This window comes from Felis catus, chromosome B2 (assembly GCF_018350175.1).
Source record: "Felis catus isolate Fca126 chromosome B2, F.catus_Fca126_mat1.0, whole genome shotgun sequence".
Lineage (NCBI taxonomy): Eukaryota > Metazoa > Chordata > Mammalia > Carnivora > Felidae > Felis > Felis catus.
This window is the reverse complement of record NC_058372.1, coordinates 126,909,407-126,924,040: the sequence shown is the minus strand read 5'-3', so window position 1 is coordinate 126,924,040 and position 14,634 is coordinate 126,909,407. Positions and strand designations below refer to the sequence as shown.

Below are 14,634 nucleotides of genomic sequence, written 5' to 3'. Positions count from 1 at the left end.
AACAACATTCAGATAGGATTAGTCAAAACAAATGCAATCTGTTTCAGGCATTAATAGCTTTATTATCTGGTTGGTAAATATATTTGGGACACAGAATAAGATGGAGAACGGTTTGGGCAAGTAATCTAGGCAAGAATAAGAACTATGAGACAGCACGAGTTTCTTGTAAACAGAGTCTGTCTGACAGACATTTCCCTGCAGTTTCAGTAGGTGGTGGATCTCTGTCCACCCTGAACTAGAAAAGCCCTACAATGTAATGCCTCCTGTTGAGACACTTTTGAATAAAGCAGCTGGGGACTGCCAACAGTCTCACGCCCTGTAGTAGATTTCAGGGGACAGAGATGGCCCTGTGAGAGCCACAAAAACCGTTGGCTCCAAACTGTCTCTTAGACTCTAAATCCTACGAACAGAGTGGGAGAGGAGGTGGAGGTTAAAGGCTGGAAAAGAAGGTGGCCAGGAGTGAGAGTAGGGGAGATGAAGGGGTGTGAGGAGAAGTAGGACAAAGAATCTGACTTGTACTTATGGTTTTCACTTTCTGAGGTCACACGTCCCTGTTGTTGTGTAATGAAATGCCCAGAGCAGTAAATGAGAGTAGAGTCTTTAAGATAACAGCACACATAATGCTAGAGGCCTTCAGCAGTTCTCTCTCTGCTCATCCATTGGGCTCAAAGTCAGAAAACGTTGCTTGAGCGGCTCTGGTAATTTGATGAACCAGCACAAGCTCCACCTGAGTAGAATGCTGTGGTCATCAAGTCTACCCTGCTGCCAGCAATTAAAAATTAACCTTGGCATTTTCAAAAAAGAAAGTAGCAATTCAGACGTGGCTTCTTTCCTGCTTGACAATATGTCTGAAGACATCTGCTTTCTTAAGTCAAGACAGTTACACACAATGAACCTCCTTTGTGTGTAACTTGCAAAGCTAGGTCATTAACACACCTGCCAGAATAGGAGGGAAGAAGGGGAAAAAAATCTTTTCTCTTGGTAAACTCAGTCATTTAAGACATTCAGGTTCACAGTGCTATCCTTTGAACACCCCAATTACCTCCTTCTGCCCTTACAAACAAGTGGTGTGAATATTAAACAGCTGAAATGCAATCAAGGGCTGAAATAAATAGTGTTGTTAAATCATTTTCCCGGAGAAAAGCAACTCACATACCTACACTACATGTATCTCTGGTTTTCACAAGGGTGGAATGCCCTTGCTATGGACCGAAACAAACAATGTTTTATTTTTGTTTCAACCTCTGTTGACTTTCCTCTGCATTCCTTTCCCCTCCTGTGCCAGAGCCTCAATTCTGAGAATAATTAGCAACACCCACGGGTGATAACAGGGCCACAGCAACCTAACAGCGATATCTTGCCGGCGCCAGCTGTGCTTCAGTATTTATTTATTAAGATCACAATATTTACACAGTATGAACTCGTTGAGATGGTGGGGGATTGAGCAATGCTCCAGCAGCTAAATTTCATGTGTATTTTTAAATGGAGAGGAAAAAGAAAAAAAAAGAAAAAGAAAAAAAAACCGAAAAACCCTTCTAGGCTATGTACTGTTTACTTCTCCGGATAGAAAATTCAAGCTGCTAGTTCCCGTCCAGTCCTCTTTTCTGGCCATTTGGTGTACCGACCCTGGAGAGGCTTTGCAGCCACGCACTGCAGTGGCTGCTGCCATGAAACCTGCTTGTCTAACACACAGGGAAGCTTAAAGCTGCCGCAGATGTGCAGAATGACACAGCAAAGAAATCAAGCAGCAGGTTTTCAGCGGCTGATAATTCCACCGAACGCAGATCGGTGACTGAACAATTGGAACATTCGCTCACAATCCCACTTCACTCCAATTACTGTATCTTTTCATTTGCTCTTCCGCAAGGGCTTGCTAACGTGGTGGGAAGCAACACGTACTGTGATGTGCATCCGCCGAGTGCTACCTGAGAAAGCTTTTGGTGTAGATAGGCAATTGGAGGACTTCAGTTTAAGGGGGGGAAATGATGAAAGAATATTTTAGGCCAGCAAGAAGTAAGTGGCAGGAACAAAGAGCACATGCATTCTTTCCCCACCCCACGTGTGGAACTTCCTGAGATTTCTGTCTTGGAGTTCCTCTAGGAAGAGTTGGTTCTGCTTTTAAAATGTTCATATTGTTGATCAGTGATGTCATGCTGAGAAATTATGACAGGATGGTAGGCAACCGGATTGTTCTTTTGTTGTGGGACTTCTGACAAATTTCCTAATTTTTGTGCGTGTTTATCTTCTCACATCATCAATACAAAGAGGAGATGTTTATCACCAATTCAATTCAGTATCTTTAAAATATTGCCTTAAGATTAAAAAAAAATTAACGTTTTCTCATTTGAGAGAGACAGACCATGAGTGGACAGGGGGAGAGAGAGGGAGACACAGAATACAAAGCAGGCTCCAGGCTCTCAGCTGTCAGCATAGAGCCAGATGAGGGGATCGAACTCAGGAACCGTGAGATCGTGACCTGAGCCGAAGTCCCCGCTGCTTGAGCTTAACCGACAGAGCCACTCAGGCGCCACCATTAGCTTAATATTTTTAAGTATTTTGAATACGGAGGTTTAATGTAGTTACAAAAATAGACTTCAGAAATAATAAATTATATTAAACTTGGTTAATACAAGAGATATATCACTATTGAAAATAGAATCTTCTAAACTGGCTGTCAACAAGTAATAATAATGGCTATTCTGGTTAATAATTATTATTATTTATATAACAATTTATATATAATAATTTTATATATAATTTATATAACTGTATATCTAATTATAGTTATATGTAACATATTGTATATTTAATCATTTACAATAATGTATATATGACTATGTAATAATTATATGTGATAACAATTATTGACTGATAAATCTTCTTTAAAAGAGTTACAAGTTCCTCTATTTTTTTTTTAATGTTTTTATTTATTTTTGAGACAGAGACAGAGCATGAGCAGCGGAGGGGCAGAGAGAGAAGGAGACACAGAATCCCCAGTAGGCTCCAGGCTCTGAGCTGTCAGCACAGAGCCGACACGGGGCTGGAACCCACGGACTGTGAGATCATGACCTGAGTAGAAGTCGGGTGCTCAACCAACTGAGCCACCCAGGCGCTCCTGCAAGTTCCTCTTTTAAGGAAGATTTATCAGACAACAATGTTGCACAGGGTCATAAATTATAAAGTTATTCTCAAGCACTGGCTGTTCTCATGCCAGCCTTAGCCTTTTTAAAAATTAAGAAGGAGGATAATGCAGCAGTTCAGTTGACATTTAATATTGTACTGTCCATATCACTTTATCTTGCATCAGTCTTATTGCTTTTATATTATTAAAATATCCCAGAATGATCTAACATGAATAAGAAATCTAATTTTCTGTACTACGTTGACTTTTGTTTTAGAAAATAGCTGCAAAAATCATGACTCCATTTGGGGTAAACTTACTAGTGAAGTAAAATATACATACAGAAAAGTGAAGAGCACATAATCACACAGATTGATGAATGTTCTCAACCTGAGCACATCTTTGTTTTTTTTAGACCCAGATCAAGGAATGAATGAGCACCTGTACACAGAAATGCCTTGGGCTCTCCAATCCCCTGCTCAGCCTATAAGGTAACCACTATTCTGATTTCTTAAGGTATAGATTATTTTGGAGGATAATTCAAACATTCACAATATAAATAGATTACATGAACTTCTGCTTTAACATTGTTGGTATTCCAAATGTTAGTACATAAAAATGATTAAAGCTAGCAAGAAAAATTGCTTTGAGTTTTAAGAGGAGGACCATACCTAGACCCAGATAGCAACTGCTGACAGGGATAACTGCTGTGTTTATATTTGGAACACAAAGCAATCCCTGTGCTATCTTCAGTTGACTACAGGCAAAATTCAGTAAGCTGCAACTTAACTGCTGCCTCAGACACTGATAGTACATTTTAGGTTGCCCCATGTTATTCAGTTCACAAGTTACCTTGCAAGAAGAGTTCCGGTCTAGATTAAACAAATAGATAAGATAAAAATCTAAACACCAGCTAAAGCTAACTGTGTCTCAATCTTTGCCGTTTTTTTTTTCTCTCCTCAGTTTCAAGTGACTATTTAAAACATATGTTCAAAGATACACAGATTTTTTTACCCTCAAAAATAATAAGCAGATTTCTTTAGCTAACAGTGAGTGATTGAGTTCTCAAAAATAAATGAAACGTATTTTTAAATATTGTTCATCTGATGCTATTTTAGGGAATATGTGATTGCTTGTGGCTTCCTTGTAAATAACTGAGTGCACAGAGACACTTTCTAGTAGAAAGCATAATTCACCTATCTCGGTATGGAAAAGATAGCCTAATGACTTCATGTAATCCCATGCGATTAGGGGGTGGATTTGTGTATATAAGTGCATATTTAGCTCTCTTATCAGATGTCTCTTTGCCCTTGATATCCTTGAATCTTTTCACTAATGAAGCAAAACCCCAATTCCACTCTACAGTGAAACTCTGGAAACACTGAATTATATAAAAATCAATATTCAGGCATGGGGTGTTTAAATCAAAGGTGCAACAAGCACTGTTTCTTTTATGTAGTCCAAGTTCTAGACTGAGATTCTCAAAATGTAGCCACTTTTTAGCAGGATATAGTTGAGTGGTCCTAAGGACCATGGATGCAGAAACTCTTCAGGATCTCCTAATGACTTAAATGTTTCAGATACTCATTATTTCAATAATAGTTTGCCTTCATCTGTCAACTAATGTATGGTCTCAAATGGAGAGGAGATAGAATTATAAAAGCAAGCAAAAGGTAACAATAGGCAAATCATTATAGATTCTTTTTGAAAGTGTGTTTTATTTCCTAATCCAATTAAGTGAAACTCTTTATTTCTTGTATCTCATCAACTCTTTATCAAAGATGAGTGATTATTCACAGCCTCTGACAAAGTTTTAATGCATATGGCCAGAACAGTGGTGGGTTGAAAATATTGTCCACCAGGCTAAATAGGACAAAGAATAATATCTTAATTGTAAAATGTCATTGGATTGATAAATTTAGTGGAGTTCAGTTCAAATTTGTGACAATTCAAACTATTAAATATTTTTCAAAAGGCTTATGCTATATGGCATATATTGAATATTTTGTTTATTATATTGCCAAATAATCTAGGCCTGAATTTATCATGTATTTTCTTAACTGATTTGTATCTTGACATAACATATATAATAATAGAGATTAATAATTAACTCTGAAAAGTATTTGAAATATTGAAAACTTTGTGTTTTTCTCTAAATAAAGAAGGCTTGTATCTCTGGCAGTCATTATAACCCAAATTTATTGTACTGCATATTAAAAGGGATTTATGATACCAAATACTCAGTTTGATGATTAGTTATACTTTTAATAAAATTTTATGTAGATTTATAATAGTTAAAAGAAAAAAAATGAAAACAACTCTGGGAGACAGAATAGACAATGCATTCATTTTAACCATCTTCTGCTTTCTTTATAAACTGGATCATTTTACTTGTCCAAGAAAGATGAATCAGATGAATCTTTTATCCCCTTCTAATCTGGAATTTATTGTAAAAACTCTAGCTGTTTCTTTTTTGCCTAGCCTCTCTGAATGGTGATGTTTAATTCTGGGCCAAAGTATGACATTCATGATCTCAAATGAAAGGAAAGGTTCTTTGGGGAAATTTGATCTAGTCTGGTTGTTGAAAAATAATACGAAACTGAGAATTTAGGGTAATGCTCATTTTCTATCAGATTATCATTTTGTGTCCTGGAACACATTTCCTGATCTTCCTGATTCTGTCTCTCTTTTTTGATATCATGAAGATAATTAGTTATTTTGCAGAGTACTAGTAAGTCAGACACTTTTCATTTCATTCTGTGTCATACCCCATTCTTTTAGGAACCCTATGTTCCATACAGGCCTTTCCCTGATGCCCGAGATGTGAATGTCTGATTCCAGGTGGAAGAATCAGACTTGCTGACTGTTGGTAAAAGTGAGTTGACTGAATTAATTAAATGATGGTGGGCTCCAAACCTCCTACAAGCACTGTGAACAAAACACATAAAAACTATTTTCATGGAGCTTTTATTCTAGTAGTAGACAACTAACAAATCAGTAAAGCCTAAAGCATATCAATGGTGAAAAGTATAGAGGGAAAAAAAAAACAGTAAATGGGAATAGGAAATATCAAGAATAGATTTTTACAATTTTAACATCTTTGTGGTTAAAGAGAATGCAAACAATACTTGTACAGCATTTTGGAGTTTATTTCAATTAACGCCCATGGTATACACCCCTTCCTGTCCTAGAAATGGCCGACGCTATCGGATTCAGCGATCAAAACCTCAGGTTTTACTGGGACAACTCATTATTTTGGGGACAACTTATTCTACCAGATTATTATAAGAGACTCCCATTTGGAAACTGCTGACTTAGATTATCAGCATTAGAAAAATTCCTTTGGCACTGAGGCCTTGATAAGCTCCCATCAAACCTGCAGGAAAAGCAATATGCAAAATACAGATCCACCAATTGAGGTCTCAGTAGTTTCTAAGTATATTCCTGTCAGGATGACTTCATTATTTATGGAACAGATATAGAATTGCCCATTGAGAATCAGCTAATATTGGATTGTTACATACATTTCGTACAATCAACAGTGAAAGAAGCCAAAATCAATCTTGATGTCCCAAACTAATATATTGGATACCTATGATTTACATGCCAACTAGTATAAAATATAAACAGCTTTGTTTACAAAAGTTTTGCTCTATGTGAGGGGCTGTTAATTAAAGAGAGCAGTGTGTCCAACGTCAGAGGTCACTGTGACTTAATGGTAATTCATGCATTTAGTCTACTTTCAGTTCTTTTCATTCTATGCAATTTACTCTGGATTTTTATAGCTACATACAGTTTTGTATGTATATTATGAGCTGTGAAATCCAGTTAGAAGGCTGTACTAAAGGCTAAAAAGTGGGAAAAAATGTGATAGAGAAAACACATTAGGCATGTAGGAATTCTCAGTTCTGTAAAGTTTTTAAGAATAAAGAAAGTTAAATAGAGAAATTAAATCCCTCTTCATTTTGAGAATCCTCTTTACAATGGTGTCTTATAGCCTTGATTTGTCTGCATTACAATTATTAGGTACTTGTTTTACTTTTTGACTACTCAAAGGTGAATTGCTCAAAGGCAAATTCTGTAATATTATTTTACTCTTCGTATTTGGAACATAATGATGTGAATGTTAGTCATTGCTCCATACACATTTATTGGATGAATAATAGCTGTGATATTCTTTTTTAAGGAAAACATCTCCTTTATTCCTAGTTTTTTAAATCAACAACCATAACATATATTGAAAAAAACATTAAAGAACTACAGAATTGTTTTTCAAATTGTGTTATCTACCTCATCTAGGATATATAAGGGAAAAGCATAATATAAAACTAATCTCTAGTTACTTATACCCCAAGGGTGCCTGGCAGTAAACAAACATAAATCTGGAAGGATTTCAAACTTACAAAACATGTAAAGAAATAATCCATCATAAGCAAGGCTCAGCAGTAATCGTAAACATTAGAACAAGACACCAAAGAATATCAGTTAATAAAGTCATAGTTATAAACCAGAAATAAATAAGCTTAAATAATCACAGATATAAAAATTAATCAAAACATAAAAAAAGTAACAAAATAATTTAAAAAGCACCAAATAGGGTGCCTGGGTTGCTCAGTCAGTTGAGTGTCCAACTTTGGCTCAGGTCAGAATCTCCATGATCTTCTGTGCTGACAGCTTAGAGCTTCTGTGAGCCTGCTTCTGTGTCTCCTTATCTCTCTGTCCCTCTGCCACTTATGCTCTCTCTCTTGATCTCTCTCTCTCTTGATCTCTCTCTCTCTCTCTCAAAAATACATAAACATTAAAAAATAATTAAAAAGCACCAAATACATTTATCCTGGAAGTAAAGACTGACATGGAATGTTAACAAGTTAAAATATATGAAGGAAGTTAAAAACGAAGGATGGAATTAGAACCTATAAAATATGTCCACAAAACTTTTAGAAATAGCAATGATTGATAGACAATGGGGGAGATACAATATTCAAAATAAAAAGGCTGAGAAGTCTCCAAAATTCATGTAAGTGATGAATCCTTAGATACAGGTATCATAGTGATTCTCAAACAGATTCACAAAATATATCTCAAACATAGACGTTGCTGTAAACTGAATGTTTGTGTCCTCCAAAAGTCACATAGTGGAACCTAATCCCCTAGGTGATGATATTTGAGTGTTTAAGTCATGAGGGCAGAAGATGTCATGAATGGGATTAGTGTCCTTGTAAGAGGTTCTGGAGGGCTCTCTCACCCACTTAGGCCATGTGAGAACACAGCAGAAAGCTGTCTGTGAACCAGGAAGTGGGCCCTGACCACCAGACATGGAATCGGTCTGTGAATTGACCTCGGACTCAGTCTCCAGAAGTGTAAGAAATAATTTTTTCTTTGTTTATAAGCCACCCAATCTGTAGTATTTTTGTTATAACAGCCCAAGCAAGGCAGATATTTCTTAGTAAATTTAGAGTATCAGTGATACTTGTGAGAGCTAAATTTTCCTCAACTGAGAAATAAATTGTTTACAAAGAAGCAATGTGACTGATACCAGATTCTGTAATAGAAAAGATCATTTACTATGAGTATGTTTTCAATAAAATAACTTCCAAATGATAATCTTAAGAAATAGAAAATTTTCCAGAATAAATGAAACTTAAAAAGAAATATGTGTACAAAACTGATATTAATTTGTGGGTAAATAGAGTTCTGCCTCGTCTTAGATACAGAAAGCCACAAGGAACATTTTTCCCCACTCCCAACCATTATAAAAGGCCTTATAGGGGCGCCTGGGTGGCGCAGTCGGTTAAGCGTCCGACTTCAGCCAGGTCACGATCTCGCGGTCCGGGAGTTCGAGCCCCGCGTCAGGCTCTGGGCTGATGGCTCAGAGCCTGGAGCCTGTTTCCGATTCTGTGTCTCCCTCTCTCTCTGCCCCTCCCCCGTTCATGCTCTGTCTCTCTCTGTCCCAAAAATAAATAAACGTTGAAAAAAAAATTAAAAAAAAATAAATAAATAAAAGGCCTTATAATCTATAGAACCCTAGCTTTCCTTGAGTTTATCAGAGATGTGAGATCACTAGACAACCAAGTGAACTAAGTTCCAAAGATGGGATTCATAGTTTCACCATCAGGAGAAGAAAAGATGAGTGACCTGGAAGGAAGGAAACAGCTAAAATAAATACCTAAAAGTTGGATGTGGGATACTGGGAAGGTTAAGAACCTCTGTGAACCCCAGACATGAGTCCATAGTCAATCACCAGCTATTTTCCATGAGCCTCCACCCAGTGCTCAATAGAAAGATTGAGGTCAGGGCAGAAGACCTATGAGGGCTCCTGTTCTCCTCAGTGGCTCAAATGCAAAAAGCCCACCCACCTTTCACCCTCTTTTCACCTGTTGATCAAGAGCTAGAAGCTCCTAGGTGAAGAGTAAAAACCCTTACTGCTGTAAGGCCCAGCCACTGCAGCTGAAGGACTGGTGCAAGAAAGGATGTTTGCCTCTGGCAAAAGTAAAAGAAAACCTATGAGGGGACAGGATCCTGCAATGACATTAAGAAGACGTTGCTACTACTGAGGTGGTACTCTTTCTGGCCTTCTTAAGACACTCCAAAATACAGGGCAGAGTGCACCCACTATGCAGGGTGGGGAACAATGCTGACATAGATCCATATTGAAAACCAGGTACACAGCACTTGCCTAAAATAGGCTGATGAAGAACTGAGGAGCTCCTGTTATGGATTGAATTGTGTTTCTCAAAAGCTATGTTGAAGTCCTAAACCCTCCCTTCCAATGCTTGGGAATGTGACCTGTTCTGGAAAACGGGTCTTGGCAGATGTAATCATGTTAAGAGGGAGTTCATTAGGGTAGACCCTAATCCACCATGACTGGTATCCTCATAGGAAGAGGAGAAGAGACAAGAAGAGAGACATACAGGGAGTATGCTACATGATAATGGAGGCAGAGATTGAAGTGATGCATCTACCAGCAGAGAAATGCTAGGATGGCTGGCAACATGGAAAACTAAGAGGAAAGCATGGAATAGATTCTTCTGGAGAAGCTTAGAGAAACTATGACTCTACTGACACTTTAATTCCAGACTTCTAGCCTCCAATAGCTATAAGAGTATATATAGCTTTTGTTTTATGCCATCCAGTTTGTGGTCCTTTATTACAGCAGCCTTATGAATCTTTTGCATCTTCTCTACCTCCTTGCAAGAATCACACTGAGTGACAATCAAGAACACTCCAGTAAGGGGTGGAGCATTACTGCTGCAAAAGTCTTTAGCATTTTAGAGCTCACACTAACCACATGGTAGCAGCTGCACACAGTTGGAAAAAATTTTTGAAGTGAGTGTCTGCTGAAGATAATTATAGCAACATTGAAATTCAAAGCAGCTCAGCTCCTTGGTAGATGGACTCAATCCCCCACAGTAACAGTATGACAGAAGATAAGATATGCCCGTTTGGGGGCATAAATACTATTTACCTCAATCTCAACTGGTTTTCATACACACTGTCCATCATTGAATCAAAAATGGTGAGACACACAAAAAAGCAAGTGGGGAAAACATTCATTAACAAGAGACAAAGCAAACAACAGAACAGGCACAGATTATTTACATGTTGGAAATATCTGACAAGGACTATGAAATGATTGGTAAATATATGAAAAGCTCTAGTGGAAAAGATGGACAGCATGCATAAATAGAGAGGGATTTTATAAGAAAGAAAAGTATTTTTAAAAAGAAAATGTCAATTTTATTTAGAAGTAAAAGGACATTATTAAAGATGAAGAGCTCTTTTGACAGGCTAATTAGCAAACTTGCTATGGTATGAAAAGAATCGTTAAAGACAGGACACTAGAATTTATCCACACTGAAATGGAGAGATAAACAGAGAAAATAAAACAAGCAAGCGACAAGAACAACAAACAGTGCATAGCTGTTGAACAGGGTCTAATTGACTAGCATATGTGTAATTTAAGACTAAGAAGGAAAAAAAGAAAGAGAAAGAGGCAAAAACTTATTGGAAGAAGTCATGTCTGAGAGTTTTCCCAAATTAATAAAAGACAACAAACCACATGTCCAAGGAGCTCAGACCACTCCAAAAAGAGTATATACAAATAAAATCATGCCTGGACATATTATAAACTGCTGAAAACCAAAGATAAGGACAAATCTTAGAGCCAGCCAGGAAAAAAGGTCTGAATCATAACTTTCTCATCAAATACTGTGCAAGTCAGTAGAAAATACAGTGACATCCTAAAAGTACAGAAAGAAAAGGGGGAGAAAAAGTTTATTCTATCATCTATATCCAGTAGAGTCATCTTATAAATTGTATGTACATATAAGCAATTAATTACTAATAAAGCAATATAATAATGACTAATCTATAATGCATCAAGTATGCTTATAATTATTTTAGGATAGCCGTTGAAATAATAAAAAAACAGTATAACTTATTTATACTTAAGCTAATATTGGAGGGTGATTAAGGGAAATAAAAAATACATTGATGCAAATCCCACTATGTCAATATCTCAATAATATTAAACAAGATATTTCAAAATTAATTAATTTATGTTTATTTTTGAGAGAGTGAGAGAGAGACAGAGTGAGTGGGCGAGGGGCAGAGAGAGAGAGAGAGAGAGAGAGAGAGAGAGAGGGAGACAGAATCTGAATCCGAGCTGTCAGCTTGCAGCCCAATGTGGGATTCGAACTTACTAACTGTGAGATCATGACCAGAGCTGAAGTCAGACACTTAGCCGACTGAACCACCCAGATGCCCCAAAATATTTCATAATTTAAAAGACAAATTGTAAAAAGATTTTTTAAATGTTTAAATATACTTATAGCAAAGCAATATCAGACAAATGACAATTAAAATAAAGTAGATATAATCTAAAAAATAAAATCTAAAATAAATGTACATAAGTGATATACATAGTGATATAAATAAGTTATTAAATAAATGAAGAAAGAAAAGAAAAGAACAGATAAATCTTCCTTAAAGAAGAATTCCAAATAATATACATAGATACTCTCTTCTCTAACATTTGAAGCTTAATCACTACACCTTGACTGTGGGCTGGACTTAACATCTTGCTCCAAAGAATAGAGTAGAAAAGGAGAAATAATGGGGTGCCTGAGTGGCTCAGTCAGTTAAGCCTCCAACTTAGATTCAGGTCATGATCTCATGGCTTTTGAGTTCGAGCCCTGTGTCAGGCTCTTGCTGGCAGCTCAGAACCTGGAGCCTGCTTCAGATTCTGTGTCTCCTATCTCTGCTGTCTCCTGCTTGTGCTCTGACTCTCTCTCTCTCTCAAAAATAAATAAACATCATTTAAAAATAAAAATAAGTTTAAAAAAAAGGAAAAGCAAAACAAAATTTTTACCTATGCAATGCTGAAAACTGGAAAATATTGCATTAACCAAGTGACCAAGGTTACTGTTGGTTGCTGTTGATAAACTATGTTGATATCATGTACCCCTGATAGGATATGGTGAGAGTGGCACTTAACTTCTGTGGTCTGTCTCCCTTCCCCAATTTCATACCTAATCCAAGTCTAGTCATAAGAAAAATATTAGAAAAACACAAATTCAGGGACATTCTGGAAATATCTGAACAAATATCTGACTAACCTTCAGCACTCCCATCATCATGGCAATCAAGAAAAGCTTGAGCAAGTACTACAGACCAAAGTATACGGATGATGGAGTGGTATCCTGGATTGGATCCTACAGGAAAAGGACAATAGTGGGAAACCGGTAAAATCAAAATAACACCTGGAGTTTAATTAATTGCAATGTACTAATGATATTGCTGTTGTCATTGTTGTTTCAGTTTTGACAGATGTACCATAGTAATATAAGAAGTTAAAAGGAAATGCTTGTTTCTATTATCATTGCAAATTTTCTGTAAATCCAAAATGGATCCAAAATTTTAGACTAAAACAAGGACTTTAACAAGAAACAAAGAAGGACACCATATAATAATAAAGGGGGCAATCCAATGAGAAGATTTAACAGTTGTAAATATTTTTACACCCAACATTGAAGCACCCAAATACATAAAACAATAAATAACAAATATAAAGGAACTAACCAATACTAATACAAGAATAGTAGGAGACTTTAACACCCTATTTACATCAATGGATAGATCAAACATAAATTCAATAAGGATACAGTGGCTTTGAATGACACACTTGACCAGATGGCCTTAACAGATATATTCAGAACATTTCATCCTAACACAGCAGAATATGCATTCTTTTCAAGTGCACATGGAACATTCTCCAGAATAGATATCATATTAGTCCACAAAAAAGTCTCAACAAATTCAAAAAGATCAAAGTCATACCACTCATCTTTTCTGACCGCACTGCTACAAAACTAGAAATCAACAACAAGGAAGAAAATCTGTAAAGAGCACAAATATGTGGAGGTTAAATAACACAAATACGTGGAGGCTAGTAAACAATGAATGGGTCACCAAAAAATCAAAGATAAAATAAAAAATTACATGGAGAGAAATGAAAATGAAAAAAAAAACAATGGTTCAAAACCTTTGGATCGGCAAAAGCAGTTGTAAAAAGGAAGTTTACAGAAATATAGACCTAGCTCAAGAAGCAAGAAAAATGTCAAAAAAATCTCAACCTAAACTTACACCTAAAGGAGCTAGAAAAAGAACAAATGAAACCCCAAAACAGCAGAAGGAAGGAAATAATAAAGACTAGACAACAAACAAATGATAAAGAAACTAAAAACAAAACAAAACAAAACAAAAAACGTATTGGAACAGATCAATGAAGCCAGGAGCTGATTCTTTGAAAAGATCAACAAAATTGATAAACTGCTAGCCAGTCTCATCAAAAGAATGGAAAGAGAGAAAGAGAGAGAGAGAGAGAGAAAGAAAAAGAGAGAGGACTCAAACAAAATCACAAATTAGAGAACTAACAACTGTAACTGCAGAAATCCAAATGACTGTTAAGAGAATATTATGAAAAACTATGTGCCAATAAATTGGACAACCTATAAAAAAACATAAATTCCTAGAAACATATAACCTACCAATACTGAAGCAGGAAGATGTGTAATTGGAACAGACTGATTACCAGCAGTGAAATTCAATCAGTAATGAAGAAACTCTCAAAAACAAAAGTCCAGGACTAGAGGGCTTCACTGGTGAATTCGACCAAGCATTGAAAGAAGCATTTAATACCTGTTTGTCTCAAAATTTTTCCAAAATATAGAATAGGAAGGAAAACCTCCAATTTCATTCCATGAGGCTGGCATTACGTGATACCAAAATCAGATAAAAACACCATAAGACAAGAGAACTACAGGCCAGTGTATTTGTTAAACAAAAAACAAATAATCCAATTTAAAAATGGGTAGAAGACATAAACATATTTCTCAAAGAAGACATACAGATGACCAAGAGACATATGAAAAGATGCTCAATATTAGTCATCATAAGGGGAATGCATATCAAAACCACAATGAGATACCACCTCACAACAGTCAAAATGGCTA

General features: G+C 36.4%; 1 long non-coding RNA gene across 1 annotated transcript; it reads left to right on the top strand.

Moving 5' to 3' along the window:
* The first annotated feature begins 1,419 nt into the window (after positions 1-1,419).
* Positions 1,420-7,713, top strand: LOC123385724. The gene is made up of 3 exons (XR_006598687.1): positions 1,420-2,013; positions 3,537-3,612; positions 5,903-7,713. It is a non-coding gene; the product is annotated as an uncharacterized LOC123385724 (long non-coding RNA).
* Positions 7,714-14,634: the final 6,921 nt, after the last annotated feature.